This window comes from Mus musculus, chromosome 17, assembly GCF_000001635.26.
Source record: "Mus musculus strain C57BL/6J chromosome 17, GRCm38.p6 C57BL/6J".
Classification (NCBI taxonomy): Eukaryota; Metazoa; Chordata; class Mammalia; order Rodentia; family Muridae; genus Mus; species Mus musculus.
The window spans coordinates 62803011-62822104 of NC_000083.6; the positions used below are offsets into that span (position 1 = coordinate 62803011).

The 19094-nt window shown below is 42.0% G+C and overlaps 1 protein-coding gene across 4 annotated transcripts in view; it reads right to left on the minus strand.

Moving 5' to 3' along the window:
- The window catches only part of Efna5 (ephrin A5), a 278361-nt gene that overhangs the window by 200054 nt on the left and 59213 nt on the right, over positions 1-19094 (minus strand). Inside the window, exon 1 of one of the 4 annotated variants that reach the window (XM_030249468.1) lies at positions 1931-2070. The exons of the other annotated variants lie outside the window; for them this stretch is intronic. The gene's annotated coding sequence lies outside the window, so the exon portion shown is untranslated. Of the gene's footprint in view, positions 1-1930; positions 2071-19094 lie in introns of those variants that run through there. 4 annotated transcript variants of the gene reach the window in all.

Below are 19094 nucleotides of genomic sequence, written 5' to 3' on the forward strand. Positions count from 1 at the left end.
CAAGAATCTTACCTTTCACAGTCGGGAGGCTGGGTCAGGCTCACGAAAACAATCTTGCATTTACAAATTCTTCCAAGAAATAATGTGGCTATAACTTATTTAGTCATTTGGATAGTGTATGTGCCCGTATTTACGAGGATTTTTTTTTCACACCAATAATCATAGACCCTTGTAACCAGTTGGGATCTTAATGCAAAAAAAAAAAAAAAAAAAAAAAAAAAAAAAAAAAAAAAAAATTTAACAGTTGTGTGGGTGGGTCAAGAGGGGAGTATGTGTGTGAAATGAAGCTATCATTGTACATATTTTACTACCATCTGTTCTTTCAATGATTTTTAATCACTTAACATGAGATTCTCAATGCTGAGAATATATTTTGAAGGCAGGCTTTTAAAGTAAGCTGCCCCGATGAAATGGTTTCCATGTGTTAGGAAGTGTTGGGATGGAAGGGGGAAGCGGAGTCACAAGGAGCAAGGTCCCACAAAGTCTGTAGCCTACATTCTTTTTTTTCCCTAGGCTGGTGCAGATTTTATTTTGTTTTTTAACTGAGCTGGCATCCAAAAGCCAGTGTGCAAGTGACCTCACTATTTAGATTGCTTGCTACTCATAAAATCATGGTCACACCTGACAACATAGTTATTAATGTTCGTGTCCAGGCATCCAACTGACCCACAGAAACCCTTGAAGTGGGATCTCTACTGTTTGACAAGAGTCTCATCCCCTCTCTATTCTTTCTAAAGCACTCTGACTCTTTGCTTGGAAGACACTGGCCTTTGCGAAGCCCTCACATATCCTCATGTATTTATATATAGATCAAGGAGACTGGCCATGTTACACATTCAAAAAGATCAACTGGATGCGTGAATCAAAAGAACCAAGTCATTTTTTAAAAAAAAATCATATTAGACAAACCCAAAATATAGTCCCATCCATTTCCCAAAGCAGTTATTTTCTGTATTGTTAATTCCAGAGAAGTACAAGTGCATTTCCAAATAGGTTCCTGGTATTGTATGTATGGGGGGATTCACACGCCACAGTGAGTGTGTGGAGGTCAAAGCATAACTCTGTGGAGGGGGAAATCTCTCTTTCCAACTCTATGTGGGCTCCAGGGATCAAATTCAAGTCCAAGTTTGCCAGGCAAGCCAACTTTGTGCTGCACCATCTTTCTGACCCTTCCAATGGATTCCTAACATTAAAAATATAGTCAGTGTTAGGAGGTTTGCTTAGACCAACGTTCAACATTCACTAAGCAGTGGCACCCATTTGATACACTGATGTGAACACAGAACCAGATGAACACACGGATGAATCCTCAAAGCAAATCTAAGGCAAATGCTACAAGGTTAATTGTAGCACGTTGACACTTCTAAAAACCCTGCAAATACCTCCCCCCCCCTTTTTTGTCTCAAAAATTAACATTACATATCCCAACTACTTTAAAAATTACTAAAACACTAGCCAGACAATGGTAGCATGTGCTTTTCAATCCCAGCACTAGGGCAGGAGCAGGCAGATCTCTGAGTTCAGGGTCAGCTTTGTCTACAGAGAGAGTTCCAGGACAGCCAGGACTACACAGAGAGATCCTGTCTGGAAAAAACAAAACAGAAAAACTACAAAAACAAACAAACAAACAAACAAACAAACAAACAAAAACACAAAAATTTAAAGAAATCTTTGTATAGGGAAAACAAGAGAGACAAGCAATGTGATTTCCTACAGTAAGCTTGCAATTTAGTGCCAGGCAGTGGTGGCACACACCTTTAATCCCAGCACTTGGGAGGCAGAGGCAGGCGGATTTCTGAATTCGAGGCCAGCCTGGTCTACAGAGTGAGTTCCAGGACAACCGGGACTACCCAGAGAAACCCTATCTCAAAAAAACAAAAAAACAAAAAACAAAAAAAAACAAAACAAAAAAAAAAAGTTTGCAATTTACCTCTTTGAGTTAGAGGAACGTCAGGGACTTCCCACAAGCCATACCATGGAGGAGCTACAGTGGGGCCTCAGCAGTTTCAATGGATCAGTGGTTGTGAGAAGAGCTTGCAGTTAATGGCGGGCAGGTGAAGGGAAGGGAAACTGCAATGAGAACAAGCCATTACTCTTCCCAGTGCCAGACCCGAAGGACAAACCAGGGAGCCCGCTGCCATTCCCGCTTGCATAGTCCATTGCATGCGCCATGATAGAGCCAGGAGACCCCGGAAGGCTTGCGTGCATCATCTTCTGACTAATTTTTCTGAGTAGTCTTGGAGAAGTACCGATGAGTCAAAATCTGTCACATCTAATGTGTCACAGAGCAGCAGTGCGACACATAAAGAGATGTGAGCAATAAACCTCGAGAAAGGGCTGAGGCCCGTGATCACCATCCACACCCCCGCTTAGCAGTGTCTGTGTGACTCTTCTGTGCGTGGATTTACATTAGCACCTGTTCTGAACCAGCTATGAAAGCAGCTGAGATACACATACACTCGGCCATTATGTGCACTCCTCGCTGTCAATCATCCATCCAGGCCATCAAAACAAGGCCAGATGGCTTCTAGGAGGTAGCGCCTTCACGGCACAGGACTGGACTTCCCCAACAAGGTACTCCCGACTGTACACCAGGAGGACCAATGCGTCCTTTCTGTACAGAAAAGCGACTTCTGGCCAAACTCTGATTATTCTACTGCAGCGAATGAAGCCTGAACTACAGTAGGGAACTAGGTTGCTTATAAGTCCCATTGACCAGGGTTGGGGGTGGGGCGCGGGATCCTAAAGCGCCTTCAGTTCTCTAAGAACCTTCTGCACTACTAAAGCAGGGTGCTCAACTCGGGCCGCCCATTAGACCTGCCTGAGGAGCAATTTTACAAGTCCAATGCTCCAGCTTCCATTACCTCATATTCAATCTGGCTCTCAGGAAAGCGACCTAGCATCAACCTGGCCCAAGGTGATTCTAAACTGTAAGGTGCCGAAGCCTGGGTGTAGAGAGATCTAAGTGGGAAAGGAGCAAGACTAGAAAGGAAATACTGACTGAGGAGCAAAGGGGAAGACTGTCAAAGGATTCCCCCCAGTACCACATTCCTGTAAACTTTCCCTAGATCCTCCAAGACAGCACAGGTCTAAATCCTGCTCTTATCTCTGTCTACCTGAGAATTCTTCTGTAATTTATAATCCGTTTAAGCTAGGATTCTATCCCACCTTCTGGAGACAAGATACTTCTCCTAATATAGTTATTTGATTAGAAAAAGAAGAAAGACATAATGAAACTTTGAGCCTGTCTTCCTGTTCACTCCCCCTTTAAATTATTTTATTTATGTATATATGAGTATACTGTAGGTTCTGGTCTGTTTAGAAGAGGGCAAAAGATCCCATTACAGGTGGTTGTGAGCCATCATGTGGTTGCTGGGAATTGAACTCAGGACCTCTGGAAGAGCAGTCAGTGCTCTTAACCACTGAGCCATCTCTACAGCCCCTACCGTCCCTCCATTCTCTTTTATTTATCAGCTCTTCAAAGAATTACATCTAAATGAGTGAGTGCATCCTTTTTCAAATACTATGCCTCAATGTAAGTGCCTCACCAGCGTGACCTACTTCATCAGAACTGAAAATGCTGGCACTCATGACAGTATTGAAAGAGCAACCTGGGAGGAAAGACAGTCAATGAGAGAGGACATATCTGGGTACTCTTACACAATCAGTTTCTAAGTGGGGCTCCAAATGGTGGAAAAACTTTGAGAGAAGACTAGGAAGCTATGCTGTCTGGTCCCGGCAGAGATGAGCATGGGGCTACTAGGAAACAGGCAGCCAGCGTCGAACATGAAGGGGCAGGAGGAGGCGAGGGAATGGAAGAATGAGCCAGGTCACTGAAGGGTGTGGCTGTAAGAGGTTTGGGGATCTGTGCCAGCTGCTGTAATGACCGCCATCCACAAGCCAAGCCCTTACACGCAGCAAGCTCAGGGATTCAATTTTTTTTTCTTTCAAAAAAAAATTTTTTTAAGCAAAACCCAACTTAATAAAATGTTCCAGTAACCCCCTATCATCAAAGTTTACTCAATTTGTGGTATGGACTTTACTCCCTTCATATTTTTAGCTACGAAGTCAGGGCCTGCTTTCTTCCAAACATTTTCTCATCCTCCTGCTCGCACATTCCGAAGACGTGTCCTAAGGCCTGGGCAAGCGGGGTCCACTCTCATTGAGATGTGGACACTGAGGTGCTTCCCTTGAAATTAGAAGTAGAAAGAGGTGGGGGGGGGGCATGGGGGAGGAAGATCACAACCCTCAGATGCTAAGGACTGAAGCGCCCCATGGCTCCAAGGTTCACTTCTGTGACCTGGATCCTGAAAGCAAGCTTTGGGCCAAAACGGCGGCTAAGTGGGTGTGCCCCATCTTCCATTACTGTATCTCATATCAGATAGTTTGATTTTGGGTAATTTGTGGCATCTGGCTGGATGGCAAGGAGAAACAACACAGAATCAAAGAAAATAAAGAAAGAGAAGGGAATGGAATCAGTGGTCTCTCACCTCTAGAACAGCCAAAAGGCTACACTACAAAAACCAAGATTAAACCTTAAAAAATATTCTTTTTTTTTTTTTAACTTTGATTACACAGTTGGGTTGGTTTGCGAATATGGTAATAAGTATAACCTTTAGAATGGAAAGCAGGATGAGCAGATGGGACCTAATTAATAGTGAAATATTATTAATCTGTCTTCCTACAAGGAGGAAGGAGTCAGTCTGACTTTACAAAGGGATGGCTCTGTACAATTTAATAAAGGCAGGACGTGGCATACAACTGGGGGCTCATTATGAAACAGATATGTTTCAAACTCCAAGAATTAAAATCATGTTATCCTATCACATAGAGCTTCAATATGCTAGTACCATGCAGCCGGCTGTTATATATCATTACGTACCAGCTAAAATGCACTATTTAATAAATACTCTTTCCAGAAAAGCCATAGTTCATTGTGGGGAAGCTGGGGATGGAAAGATAACGTTAATTTATTACGAACTCAACTTTATAATTCCTCAGAACTCATACATCTGATTTTGAGAAGGGCTCCCATCTGGGTAGCCTTCCACAGAAACAGACGTCACAACCACAGCCCACAGGTGCCACAACCACAGGCTCAGAAGCAAGAATCTCAGAATCAGAGTGTTTGGCTCCCACCCCTTACTCCTGTTAGCTGAACTGCCCAAACTCAATGTCCTAATTTCTCTTTTAACTATGATTCTTTTTGGTTTGGTTTGGTTTTGGTTTTGGTTTTGGTTTTTCGAGATAGGGTTTCTCTGTGTAGCCCTGGCTGTCCTGGAACTCACTCTGTAGACCAGGCTGGCCTCGAACTCAGAAATCTGTCTGCCTCTGCCTCCCAAGTGCTGGGATTAAAGGCGTGCGCCACCACTGCCTGGCACTAAATTGCAAGCTTATTTCTTTTTTAAAATTTATTTTTATTTTATGTGCACTGGTGGTTTGCCTACCTATATGAGGGTGTTTGATCTAGGAGTTACGGACAGTCGTGAGCTGCCATGTGGGTGGTGGGAACTGAACCTGGGTCCTCTGGAAAGAGCCTTCAGTGCTTTTAACTGCTGAGCCATCATCTCTCCAGCCTCTCACTATCCTAATTTCTAAAAAGAGTATAAGATATGTACCTCGAGTGTCTGGCACAAAATAAAAAGTGCTTTTTAAAAAGAAGGAGTGGAAGTTGAAGCATACATATTCACGTATGGTAGCCAGAAAAAGACATTCTAAGGTGATAATCCAAGCACCCCACATATTTATTTTCCTTAAACTGTCTGGGAAAACAATGTTTCCTTCTTCCTTGTCAAAACATGATTGAAAAACAAAGTCAAGCGAAAGCATCAAGGTTACATTTTTATTCGAAACCACTTAGTGGGAAAAATAGAATAATGGTTTTGTTGTTGTTGTTGTTGTTGTTGTTGTTTTATTGTGTTAAAACCTTAAACTCATCACTTTAACCATTTGTAAGCATGCAGTACTGTTTCCCTGGTGACATAGGAGTTGCTCCCTCAGATCCCTGTAGACTCAGTGTCTTGTAAGAGAGAAACTCTGGGCTGGAGAGATGGCTAGAGGTTAAGAGCACTAGCTGCTCTTCCAGAGGTCCTAAGTTCAATTCCCAGCCACCACATGGTGACTCACAACCTCTATAATGTGATCTGATGCCCTCTTCTGGTGTGTCTGAAGACAGCCACAGTGTACTCACATACATTTAATTAATTAATTAATTAATTAATTAATTAATGTTTTAAAAAAAAGAGTAAAACTCCACAGCACTGCCTCAGTAGAGGCCCTGTAATTACTGCACCCTCGCTGGAATCCATGACTGTCTGGGGCAGGGCTACCTTGCTAAGCACGAGACTAAATAATAGCCCAAGTACATTCGTGCACATTTTTGATGCATAGGCACTTAGACAGGGTGCCTCTCTTGAGTAATGCTGTTAATGTGGCAAAGACCCCATAAGTGCTCATTTTCCTTGTAGAAGGTGGTAACAAATCTCTTCCATTTTTCTAGTAATTTATCAAAAGCAATTATACTAATTTATCAATATTAATTATAATAATTTGAAAAGGAGTCCAAATCTGTCTTTGCCTAAGTGACTTACCTCTTTAAATTAAAAGTTTGGTCTCCCAGCAATAGAAGAGGTGTGAAACTGATAAGTTCTTACAAGATTCTCCCACCCATTCTTGTCCAAAGCAGACTAGGAGAAACTTCTAACAATACTTTTGTCACTACTGAGATATTATACTCTTAGAGGAAAGAAATATTTTTTTAAGAAATAGCAGTAAGGTAAAAAAAAAAATCTCATGGGTACCTCCATATAAATCAGAAACTCAATAAAACACTGAATTGTGTATAAATCAAGACTCAACATCAACTCTGGCAACCCAATAACGGTGTGGCCATGAGCAAGCCACTTAACTTTTCTGAGTTTATTTCTTTACCTGTGCACTGGGGTTAATAACGCTCGCTTCCTTCAGGTCTGGAACAATGATTAAATGAGACATAGCAGTTGGACAGCCCAGCCTGCCAAGCACATAGAAAATATTTTGGGAAAGAGCATGTTATTTTTAAGTTGGTTTAGGACTATTGTTTAAAAGACCCACCAGGAAAACATTCAGGAACATGAAAAAATCCTTCTAAAGGATTAGCTAAAATGAACCATCCAAGTAAAACCGTATCCTATGCACACATATCCCATAAGATGTATGTGAGTGGGCACAGAGAGCACACACAGCCTTCTCTTGGTCAAATTTGGTTTCTATCAGAAAACTTAACAAATTCCAATGTAAGCTTTGACTCAGCCAACATTACTTGGAAATGGATTCATCTTCCTCAAAATTATTTCCTTCTATTGGCGCTGACCCATCGCCACAAACATCAGCGAGGGTGTTTTTGGTTCTTTTTGTTTTGTTTTGTTTTTCCATAGCATCGAATTAGTAGCTGGATGCAAAAGCTGAGGGAACATCTTGAAACACAGCCATATTGTATCACACAGAATATAGCTTGGAAAAAAAATATTACTTTTCACACACACACACACACACAAAAACCATGGTTATAGAAGAGGAATGGGAGATTAAAACAAAATATCTCTAAGTAAATGGGTAGAAAAGGAACTGTAGCAGAAGCACCGAGCAGTAAGAGGGCTCAAGGCTATGTCCTGTCTGTCGCCGCTTCCCAGAGACGCATTTTGAATATAACAAGATGAATTTCAACAGACTGTGAACCAGAGATTTTGAACATGATAAAGGGGAAGCGATATATATTCAATTTTTACAAGCACTGAGTGAGCAGAAAACTGAAAATTCTTCAGCTGCTGATAACGTGCTGATAGAACTGTATCCTCTACAGCATTCCTAATGGACTGCCAGCAAAATAGAGAGGTCGGGAGCAGCAGCCACCAAATACTCCCAAGCAGGGGGGGACAGCTCACACCCTCTATGGTCACTTTTCTAGTGTGTTTGAGATGATCACCAGACATCATTTGAATAACTTAACTATTCACAATAACCTCTAAACATCCCCAAATGCAAAAGAGATTCATCAAGCATTACACGTTGGACAGAACTTTTGTTTATTGGGAATTTACCATAATTAACTACCATGATAGACACTATACATCCTCATAGTTATTAACAACTCTCAATAATATCATGGTCTTATCATCTGCATTTGACAAAGGAGGAATCAGAGGAGTCAAGTGTTTCCCTTACTGAAGTGCTACACTGGATTTGGCACTATTTTGAACATCTTATCCATCATAATTTATGTGTACAATGGAAAGTAAACACAGGAAACAGGGGTAAGGAAGAAATTGAATTTATCTATGAATGGAATAAATTAAGTTCTATGAAAAGACTAGTTCTGCTTAATTATTGGAAAGCCATGGTTGCCAGGTGTAATGGTACATGCCTGCATCCCAACACTTGGAAGATGGAGACAGGAAGATTAGGTGTTCAAGGTCATTTGCAGCTACATATAGGAAGCTCAGGGCCAGTCTGCACTGCATAAGACCTTGTCTCAGAGAAGGAGGGAGGGAGGGAAGAAGGGAGAGAGGGAGAGAGGGAGGGAGGGAGGGAGGAAGGGAGGGAGGGAGGGAGGGAAGGGAAGAAGGAGGAAGGTTGTTCAAGGTCCAAAGTGGGTCACACACTGTAAAAATGAAATATGGGAGAAAATACAGAAGAAAAAAAAGACTTAAGAATAAAATAGAATTATTCATTTGAAAATTTTACAGTCTTCATAGGAAATGAGACTGGAAGCCATATTGTCTATGGGGATTGACAAGATTAACATGGGAGGAAGACAACGGGGCTGAATACAATCAAAGTTCATGACGTCCTTGGACAAAATTCTCATATTAAACCCATTACTCTCTACAATGAATAGACAACAATGAAAAGTTATATTGAAAATATTCACAAGCTTTCCTTTGGAATGCTGTGTGTTGTAACTGTCCATACAAGCAACTCCTACACCCTCAAATCCACACAAACCAATGTATAGCTAGCTGCTCCTTTCAACTCAGAGTTCAGAATAATTATGGACCCAATACAGTATTCTATGACATAAATTTGATGCTCAACTACTTTTATTTATAAAAACAATACTTTCTACTTTTAAAAATAAATATAATATTTTCATTCATTTTCTTTAAAATAACCAATAACATGAGTACATTAAAAAATATTTTACTAGTAGAACTCTACACAGTTTAACTGTTTATCTCTGACAGTGGGATACTTCCTCTAAATTATATTCAGTCTCTTTTAGCTAAGTCACTTAGTTAAAGTTGCCCAAGGAGCAATGCAGGATTGAGACTCATAGGAAACACAGATAGTCTGGACCCTAGACATTTTTTCTCTAGTTGGAAGATCACAGTGAACATATTAAGGATATAGAAATGTGCCTACAGTTTCCCTATGGCCTGAGAGACTACATGGGAAAGGGTAAGGGACAGAAGATAAAGACCAGAAAAAAAATCAAGTTGAAATGATACGTGCACCAGGTCATTCTCTCCAGCATCATAACATAGCAAAATGCTACAAGAGTCCACCATTGAGCATCACCTAAACCAACCAAGATACCCCCCACAACAGGACAATATGACATTGTGATGAATACAGACAGTGCTCTCCAAATGCTGATAGGAAGAGTCTCCAATTTTGAAAAACAAGACACACACACACACACACACACACATACACACACACATACAAATAATATGCTCTGAGTATGATAATCTCAGGAATATAATATCATTATGTGCATGCACTTGCACAAGTATGGAATACTCAAAAAGCAGGAAGAAGTGGTTTCCTTTGGGGAGTGGTACAGACAGGGTAATAGAGGCATGTTGGGGAAAAGGCTTCTTGATATGTTTCTTTTTGTATCATGTTGATTTTTGGACCTTCTAAATAGCAACCTTAAAAGTAAAGTGAAATAGCCCCAAACCTACTAGAAACCTATACAAACCCTTTGGTCACATGTAGCAATGACTATCACTGAGGCCCACAAAAATTTATTAAATATTTTATGGATTAAATATTTTAAAGAAACCCCTCATGAAGTAAGTGACAAAATTTCAAAGATTTAATGAGAAAAAGAAGGATGTTTCTAGTAAAATCTTACCATAGCAACACTATTATTGAGGTCATCTAGAAGCACGCCTGGGAGAAGATACCTGCTATACTGTCAGGAGGAGGTGGCCTCTAGCTGGTGCCTAGTACACATTCAGAAAGAGTTTTCTTCTAGGAAGGTATGTGGACAAAACTGGATGTGGCAGCTTCATCCCATCATTGTGTGCTCTTTGAAAGACTCTCCCCATTTCTATGAGGCCTCTCAAGTCCATCAAAAAGGAATAAATCAGACTCAAGAGTGATCTTTCAAGGAAGATCATAGAGGCTGAAGTTTCTCGGATGCCATCCTGATGTCAAACATGAATGATCAGTGCCAGTCAGGGTTAATCACAGGCTCCTTCCCAGAGGAAGCGGCTGTAAGCCAAGGCTTGGAGGTGACAAAACAGAAGCCAATGCCAAGTTGACAAAAGATGAATTACAGTAAGATCTCCCAGGGCCGTGGGAATGGACAGGACAGTGGCACAGGACCTGGAGTGCGGGCAGCTGTAATGGCATACATTTAGGGGAAGTGAATATAAATTACACTTGGAGGATGATCAATGGGCTTCACAATGACAGTTACAGCCTCAGAAGAGGAACTGCTGGCCACTGACTATTCGCTGAAGATTACAACCGTATATTGCTGTGGTCAAAAAATGGCAACAATAAGTTGAAGGTAATTGGCGAAGATAATAACAATGTTTCTCTTTTAAGTCTTAAATAAATACAAAGTATGTTTTCACCTACTATTTGTCTTAAAAGGTGATCTCCACCCTCTGAAGAGCTCACGAGAGTCCAGAGAAGAGAGTATGCTGATCAGGACAGAGAAAGATTCCCAAGTGCAAAACCCAATTCTACTTACAGGTAAGTGTATGTCTTATTTCTTTTCAAGGGAACTTCTCCTTGTAACCACAAAAATGAAAAGCTGTGGAATGAATACATCTACAAGACACTCCCACTCCTAAGATTCAGAAAACACTGTGGAAGATGGGCAGAAAGCATGCAAGAGCCAAGCATCAGGGAGTTTGCTAGGAGACTCTGTCTCTGAGAAATGTCAGAGAAGCCACACCCATGAAGTCTCAACAACCTGGGCTGCTTAAACAAGTCCAACGTTAGGATGACGCCAATACTCATGCTGGAGTCGATGGGAAAGCCCAAGAGACCTCAACCCTACCTAGGAAACACAGGCAACTGAGGAACACTGAGTAGGAGAAATAGTCTTCCCAAGGAATAGCATAACAATTGGTTGTCCAATGATAAATGGATAGGCCCGAAAACACAAAAGTAACAGTATACAGACTGCATAGGTTATATATATACACGTAGGAGTGTGTGTGTGTGTGTGTGTGTGTGTGTGTGTGTATATGCACATATATGTAGTAATAGGTATGAATCTGAGGTAGACCAAGGGAGCACAAGGAACATGGTGAAGGGATGAAGGGGGAAAATGATGTAATTTTGTTATGATCTCAAAAAAAAATTTTTTTAAACAAACAAACAAAAAGATTAGATCCCTTTTGAATAGACTAATGAAAGCTGAGTGAGCCCAAGCTGCAATGTCTTCAAACACAAAAACGCAAAGTGTTAAAGCTAGTTTTTATAGTTAGTATGCGACAAACTTAGAAAACTCTTTACTCCCAGAGCGATGCAGACTGAATTCCAAACTAACTTCTAAAGACGTTTAGATGGTCTCAAAGTAACTACATTCATATAAGTACAGTATTAATTATTTAAACAGTCCCTTTGTACTCTATTCCCAGGGAGAAGACAGGAGATCCTTGGCTCTGCATAATAGTGTGGCCTGATTAGGAAGGATATTCCTTCTTAGGAATTCCCCCTTCACCCCGCTCTTGCATCTGCTGGAGGGATGACAGGACAATGTGTGTTAACCTCAAAGCCCAGCATCCGGAAGGGCAAGGTAACTTATTCTCACTCTCCACTGAAAATTGCTTTGCGATGCACACTGATTTCAAGACTGTAGAAATAAATGTAGAAATAAAAAAAAAAAAAAAAAAAAAAAAAAAAAAAAAAAAACGCAGCGCAAAGAAACCAACTGCACAAGAGCAAACAAGGTGAGGAAATAGCAAAGGAATATGAACAAAGAACTAGGAGCTAAGACAATGACCTTCTTCTTTTAAGAGTGAACTCACTCTATTGTTCATATAATACCAGTGCATGGGAGACTGAGGCAGGCAGATCATGTGTTCCAGGTTAGCGTGGGTCACACAGCAAGACTTTGTTTCAGAATCAAATGAACCCCCCTGCCCCCAAAGCAAATCAATCCAGAGGGCACTTAAAACACTATGGAAGACTCCTGTCTTGATGGAGGGCCATTTAGTACTAACCAGACACTGTTCTAGGTGCTGTGCTTTCTCTTTGTGTTTTGCACTGGCATTTATATAAGGATAATGAGATCATTTGGGGGGTCTAACCTGGAGTCCCTGTGAACTTGACTGCCTAAGGATGACTGGCTGAAGCCAGTGACCTGGGTGACAACATGGTCGTTAAACACTGGACATCTTCTCCAGCCCTGTGCTTGTGCAGAGAGTGAGCTGCAGCTTTCCAGGAATTAATGATTTTTCCCTGTCTAGCCCTAATGTGTGTATTTAAATTTTCCTGAAGTTACTGAACACCAATAATGAGCATTACGCCGAATTTAACCCCCTCATTAATCTTGATAAAGCGATGTGAGCTCACACCGGAGGCAGAGAAAGAATAGGAATTTATGACACTCTGGATGTGTCCATATTCCTCATGGGACACAGAGCAGAAGCACATTCAGTAAGTGTCCTTTCACCGTGTCACTCTAACGTGATAGTTAAATATGGGAAAAAAGACAGTCACCTCCCCTTATTATCCTAGCTGCTGCTATTTAAAAGTGCTCCTAATTCTGAATATTATTATTATTGACTCAAAGCAGGTCTGTCAATGTATGTGCATATATATTGCCAGCAAAACAATCATGTTAGAAAAGGAAAAAAAAAAAAAACCCACTCACTGGATCATGCATCAGAAATGGAAATAACAGTATATTATTTGCCTTGAAAAGAGAAACTGGGATTGGTCATCTTTTCTTCCCCCTAGTCAACACTGAAGAAGCTCAAATATCAGGGAAAAATAACCAAAACTATTTATGTAAAATGAGAACTGCAGTTCATAAGTATATGGTCAACTGTCCCATCCTCATCAGACACTGCTAGTCGGACATAGTAAGAAGCATTACTTTGTAATTGTTAGGCTAACTAATCTAGACCCAATCAGATGGTCTGGGTTAGTTCTAGGTTATGTGAAAGAAAAGGAAGAGATGCTCTGGCAATCTGGAACAGGCTCCCAGGGGTCAAACATTGGCAGAGGAGAACAGAAGTGGTCACAAGGAAGCAGAGAGGAAAATCTAATTAGAAGATCACAATGCCTAGAGGCTCTGGACTTTGGGGGGGGGGGGGCGCAGTGTGGAGAAAAAGCAAAACTGGATGTTGGCAGGAGGCAGGAAAACCAGCCATCTGGGGGCAAATCATAAAAAGAAGTCAGTTAAACCTACAGACCCAAAGGCTCCCGAGTGCATCCCAGGCTTGCCAAAGAGCTGTGTAGCTGGGATTCTTAATGAGGGTCCTGGTTCATTGAGAAAACTCACCATGCTCTACCAGACCTGGTCTTGTAAGGGCTGTGGCATTTCAGAACCATTTGCAATGAAAGCATTTCTAACCGTTCCGTTGTTCGAAGGATTAAGCAGATTTAACCAGAATTTCCCCTTCCTAGACCCTCGAGAAGAACTGGTTCCTAGAAGGAGAGTTATAGTTTATCTTTGCTTAGAGCAGATGAAATACACAGAATTAATCATAGCTCTTCGAGAACGTATCGTGAAAACGTTTAGTTCTTAGTTTCCTACAAATGTTAAGGTCCGTCTAGAGTAACATGATAAATCACTCGATACAGGGAAGTCATACTTTAGGGAAGTCGAGCCTTCATTCCAAAAGACACACAAGAGCCAAAGGAAACGGGTGCTCATTCACTCCAAACAGCAGTTCCTTTCCATTGCCAGGGTGGCTCCCCTATTTAGAGTAGCCTCAATACCTAAAAAGTATTTAGTCACCAACTTCATCATCAGGTTTCCATGCGTGTCTCTCCCGTTTGGTAAACTGCATCTATTGACAGCAAAGAAGTGATAGAAGGAGAAGCATGCGAGGCACATGATTCCCACCCATCCTGTCCTTCTACCCACGAGGAACTGTGACTTATGTTAGGAAGTGAAAACCGGTGGGCATGAAATTCTTTTTACAAGAGCAAGCCAAGGCGACAGCAGAAATTTACTTCCTGGGTTGAGTTTTACAGAGCTGCAGAGTGGTTCCTGCCCATAGAACAGGGCGAGCTAATCTACTTTGCAAGAAGACAGTGACCTTTTAAAGCAAGCCGTGATAGGCTGAGTCCTTACTTTACAAAGACTATCAGCTCTGAAGCAAAATCATCCGAGCAAGGTGATTTTGTAAGGACTAATTCAGCTATTCCTTTTTCAAGGTGAAGGGCAGACATTTCTCAAATCTTAGAGGCTACGGACCAATGGTATTGCACATATATGCAAAGAAATCCAGACAATCAATAGCTCTTGGCTGATAAATTGAGGGCTATGCACCTAAAAGAGCTGCTCCATCTCACTAATCCTAGTCCTGATTTTTTTTTTTGTTTAAACTGAACCAATATCATATTTTAAAAGTCACAAGATTAAGATGTCTATGGATTTCATGTCTTCTCAGCAACAGTAACAAAGGGCTCCAAGAAATAGTTTCTGCAGAGAAAATGATACACTTTAGTCTTCTGTCTGCTCTATAGTCTTCTTTGGCTTCACTGTATCAAAATAAATGAATGAACGCATGACAAGGGGGGGGGACCTTAAAGCATGAAGGCAGCCATACACATCTGCTAGGGACATGGCAGGACACAGAGACGGACACTGTCACACCACATTTGCCACACCTAGGACTGTTAGCACACAGGTCAGATGGCAGTGAAAAGAGCTAGACAGTGTTTGAAGTCCTAACTCCCTAGACTGTGGGATAGGATCCCAAAGGTAAAGCCATTCACCCGTCAAAGGATGGCTGCCCATCAGTGTCTGACAGTCTCCTTGGCAGGTCACTTTTATGGAGGACTTAATTGGAGGATACCTTGAAAGGTCTGATGGCATCTCAGGTGCTGTTATTAATCTCTCCCAAGCTACATGCAACTGACTGTGCCCTTCCTGGTCACCAACCCTTGCAAACCAGCACCCTATTGACAGTGACCTCAGTGAGAGTCAAGCTAGTTAATTGCTCCTCTTTGCTTTCAATCACACAGGGCAACAAGGAAAGGGGCTGTGGCTACAATGGGAGGAAAGCATGTGGGGCAGATTAGGCACCCCTGTAAGGAAGGTTTCAAAGATGGGGATTGTTAGGGGTGGGGGGATGTGGGCACAGCTAACTAGAGGCAGCTGCTAGGATGTGGTTTCTGTGTTTATATTCTCCCTTTTCCCCAAAGCCTCTCAGGAGTATTAGAAAAGAAAGCACATGTAAGACACAGTGGGTCAGTTCTCCTGAACATGTGCAAGGCCTGAGACCGTAACTCAGCATGTTTGGAGACAAAGATGCCGGCCAGAAGAATGAGGTAAAGTGCTGTAAACCCTTATTTGATAATTTTCTTAAATGATCTTTCATCTAACCGCATTAATATAGCAGAAAATTGCACTGTTAGCAGATAGCAGTCGTGATAACTGGGAGAAGCCTACAGCAGCAGTAAACTCGAGCTAACTGGGGCTTTAAAGCTGACGTACCAGCTGCAAAGGGTACATCCTGTTGCCTCTGTGACCTCTGCCCTCCACTCTTCTCACCCCCCGACTCGGCAAATTCCACCTTCAAACTCTCACCCCAAGGCTTCAGTGTGGCTCGCTGCCAGCACCTTCATCCTTCCTCGGGTACAAAAGTAGATCTGCTGTTCTATACATATTTCAGCAGGCTCAGCGCTGGGCTTTAACTGAGAATTAAAGTCACATACTATTTTAAATAACACAGAGAATGTATTGTTCTGACAAGAGTCTCCCTTTCCCTGCCTGCCCTGACCTCTCTTCCCTTCAATATTGTCCTCAATAACGGGCTTTCTTCCCTCCTTGTAAAGTCAGTATGGGGCACTGAGAGGAAGCAGGGGGGAGGGAAGCGTTTCTATTGCTCTTGGCACTGAATAAGACGATTTTCTAGAGGATGGAATAGCTCTCCCCATTTTAATAAAATTCCTGCTTCCTATATGGTATTACTCAGGTCACTTCAAGGTGAGAAGGTGTGCTCAGAAACAGATGAGAGCAAGAGGCGGCACTCACGGCTCGGACTCAACACTGGCTAACACGTGCTGCAAGCCAATGCGGTGTGTCAAGCACCTACCTGCACCAGCTCTGCCACTACCCCTATACCATAAGCCACAAGCCAAGAGATTCCAATGTACTCAGACCAACAGGCGGCCGCTGGGCTCTAAAATCACCAGTTTTTCATTGAGGTTTTAAGAAGTCCCTTCTCAAACTTGGGTGTGCTCAATGTTAGCAGGAAGAACATCAGAGCTGATTCTCTCTGCCTCGGGCTCTGCTGGCACCTGAGGTTCTAAAGCGTAGTAAAGAATGGGGTAGCATTGGCCTTCACCCTTAGAACAGCTCTTCTCTTCCCAGTAGACAATCAGTGAACCCATTTAATTCAGAAACAACAATTCCTTCCTTCCTCCTTCCCTGTCATTCATCCATCCATGTACCTACCTGTTCTCCTTTTGATTGCTGTGAAATTCTGGCTCCTGCTAAGCTGCCCAATCAGATGAGTGAGCGTGCACACACACTCACACACACATGAGCACACCCATGAACACCCACATGCACACATTCATATGCATACACATGCACGCACATGCACGCACATGCATGCACATGGTTACTAACGTGGTGTGGGAGAATTCCCTCCTGAACTACATCTTTAGCTAATATCCTTGGCAAGTTACACAACATCTCCAAATATCAATTTCCTCTTTCATAAAGTCAAGATGATAATTGCTGTCTCATACAGCTACCCAATAGTGCCACAGCCGTCAAGTACACTTATGTACAGTAGTCAACATCACCTGCCCTTTCTGGAATAAGCATATATCACTGTCCTTTAAATATATTCATTATGAATGGAAGGGTTCCCCCCCCCCAAATCTGCCAAAGCTGTAAATAACTGTGTTTTCCTCTCCATTGTCAATTTCTTATTTAATTTTAAATCCCTTCTATCATAAGCACACTATTCTACATTAAGGTATTTTTTATCCAATCTTTCCCAATGGTTAATTCCAAAAAAAAAAAAAGGTTTAATATAATCATAAGCAATAGTCCTATCTTCTCATGAGCAATGTTCTAAATTTCCCAATTCCATGAAAGCCAGAATAAAGTTTATATCCTAACATACAAAATAAAACCCTTCAGAAATACAGTACTTGGAAGAATAATAATATTTCAACCTATTGAGTTAAAAGAGGAGAGCAGTCTGCACTCCATCTTCCCCTACGCAGCAGGAAGCCCCTCACACATACTTAGAGCTAGGGAGGGGCTGACCCCCTGCCTTCTGCAGGGAGCCCAGAGCTCATTTCTTCTCCTTCCCCAAACATCTGCAGTTGAGCCTAAACCCAGTTAATCAATACCTCATAAACATCATTTATGACAACACTAGCAATCCAATGCACGAACTTTTAAAACTAACGTTTTTTTTCCCCCCAAATGTTTCGGTTTTACTAACCTATATTATAGACATTAAAAAAATCTGGTTCTATATTTTAAATCGTCATGACATCTAAATATGATAATTTATATCTGATATGGTATCTGGTAGCCGAACTTGAATTTTTCCACTGAAAATTCATTCCCTCATTCCCTCTTCCACCTGTGTGTGCCTCAGCCTCTTCTTCCCCCATCTCTCAATAAAGTTTATTCTGGGGTTATTTGAAAGAGGTACTGGGTGGGGTAGGGAGGATGAGATTTCATTAAAATAAACACACATATATATCCTCAGCGTCCAAAGGACCTCACCTTGGCTACTCTCTGTGGCCCACATCTATAAAAGGGCCTGGACCAGCCACACTCCTAAAAAGGCTCAACATCCTCTCTTCTCCTATCCTCTCCCCTCCCAAAGCTGCAACCTTCACAACAAAATGCAGATAAGCTGCCAGTGCCTGGTAGTCCAAGCAATTTACTCTCCATCTGCTCAGAAATTTCAGAGAGTTTTTAAAATTCATCACTCAAAAGAAGGAAAGCAATGTTCGGCAACGTCGAGACAAGTACAGCCCAAGCTGTGTTCTAAGCGGGGACTGGCAACGCGACACCATGGCTTCTATGCCATGAAGCACGAGCAGCGCTTAAATAATCATGTAACTTTCCCTGAAGCGAACGGTTTTCAAAAATTCAATGACAGATTTAGCTTCTAGGTGCCTTGTTTGCCACCAAGAATTCCTATTTCTCAGTCCCCGAATGCCTCTGCACTTCCTAAAGCCATTTGGCGATTCATGTCATATCATCTTAGGCAACTTTATTACGAGAATTGATCAAGACACAGAGGTCTCATTCTGAGGACCTAAGGCCTACAGCCTCATTCATACACAGCTTAAAATGTTAAGTCTCATCTCTCGTAGGGATAGACTGTTCAAACATCATGCTTGCCCCTGGATCGTGCAGGCACGCTTTCAAACGTTATGTTCCACCCAGGCAGGACACTTCTGAAGGGCTACTTCAGCTGAACATGCTCTTTGCAAAGGGTTCTTTTGGTTTCCTTCCCATCACGGAGGCCATGCCAACCTCCCAGGGCAGAGACACTTTAGAGCAAGAAATGTCTAGGCAAGACTCTACAACCCATGGAAATGTTACACAACCACTACACAAGACACTGGTGGGATTCCACAGCTGGGCTCAACTCCACGGGGCAGCAGCATAGCCCTCGGCCCTTTATCCACCATGGTGCTAACGA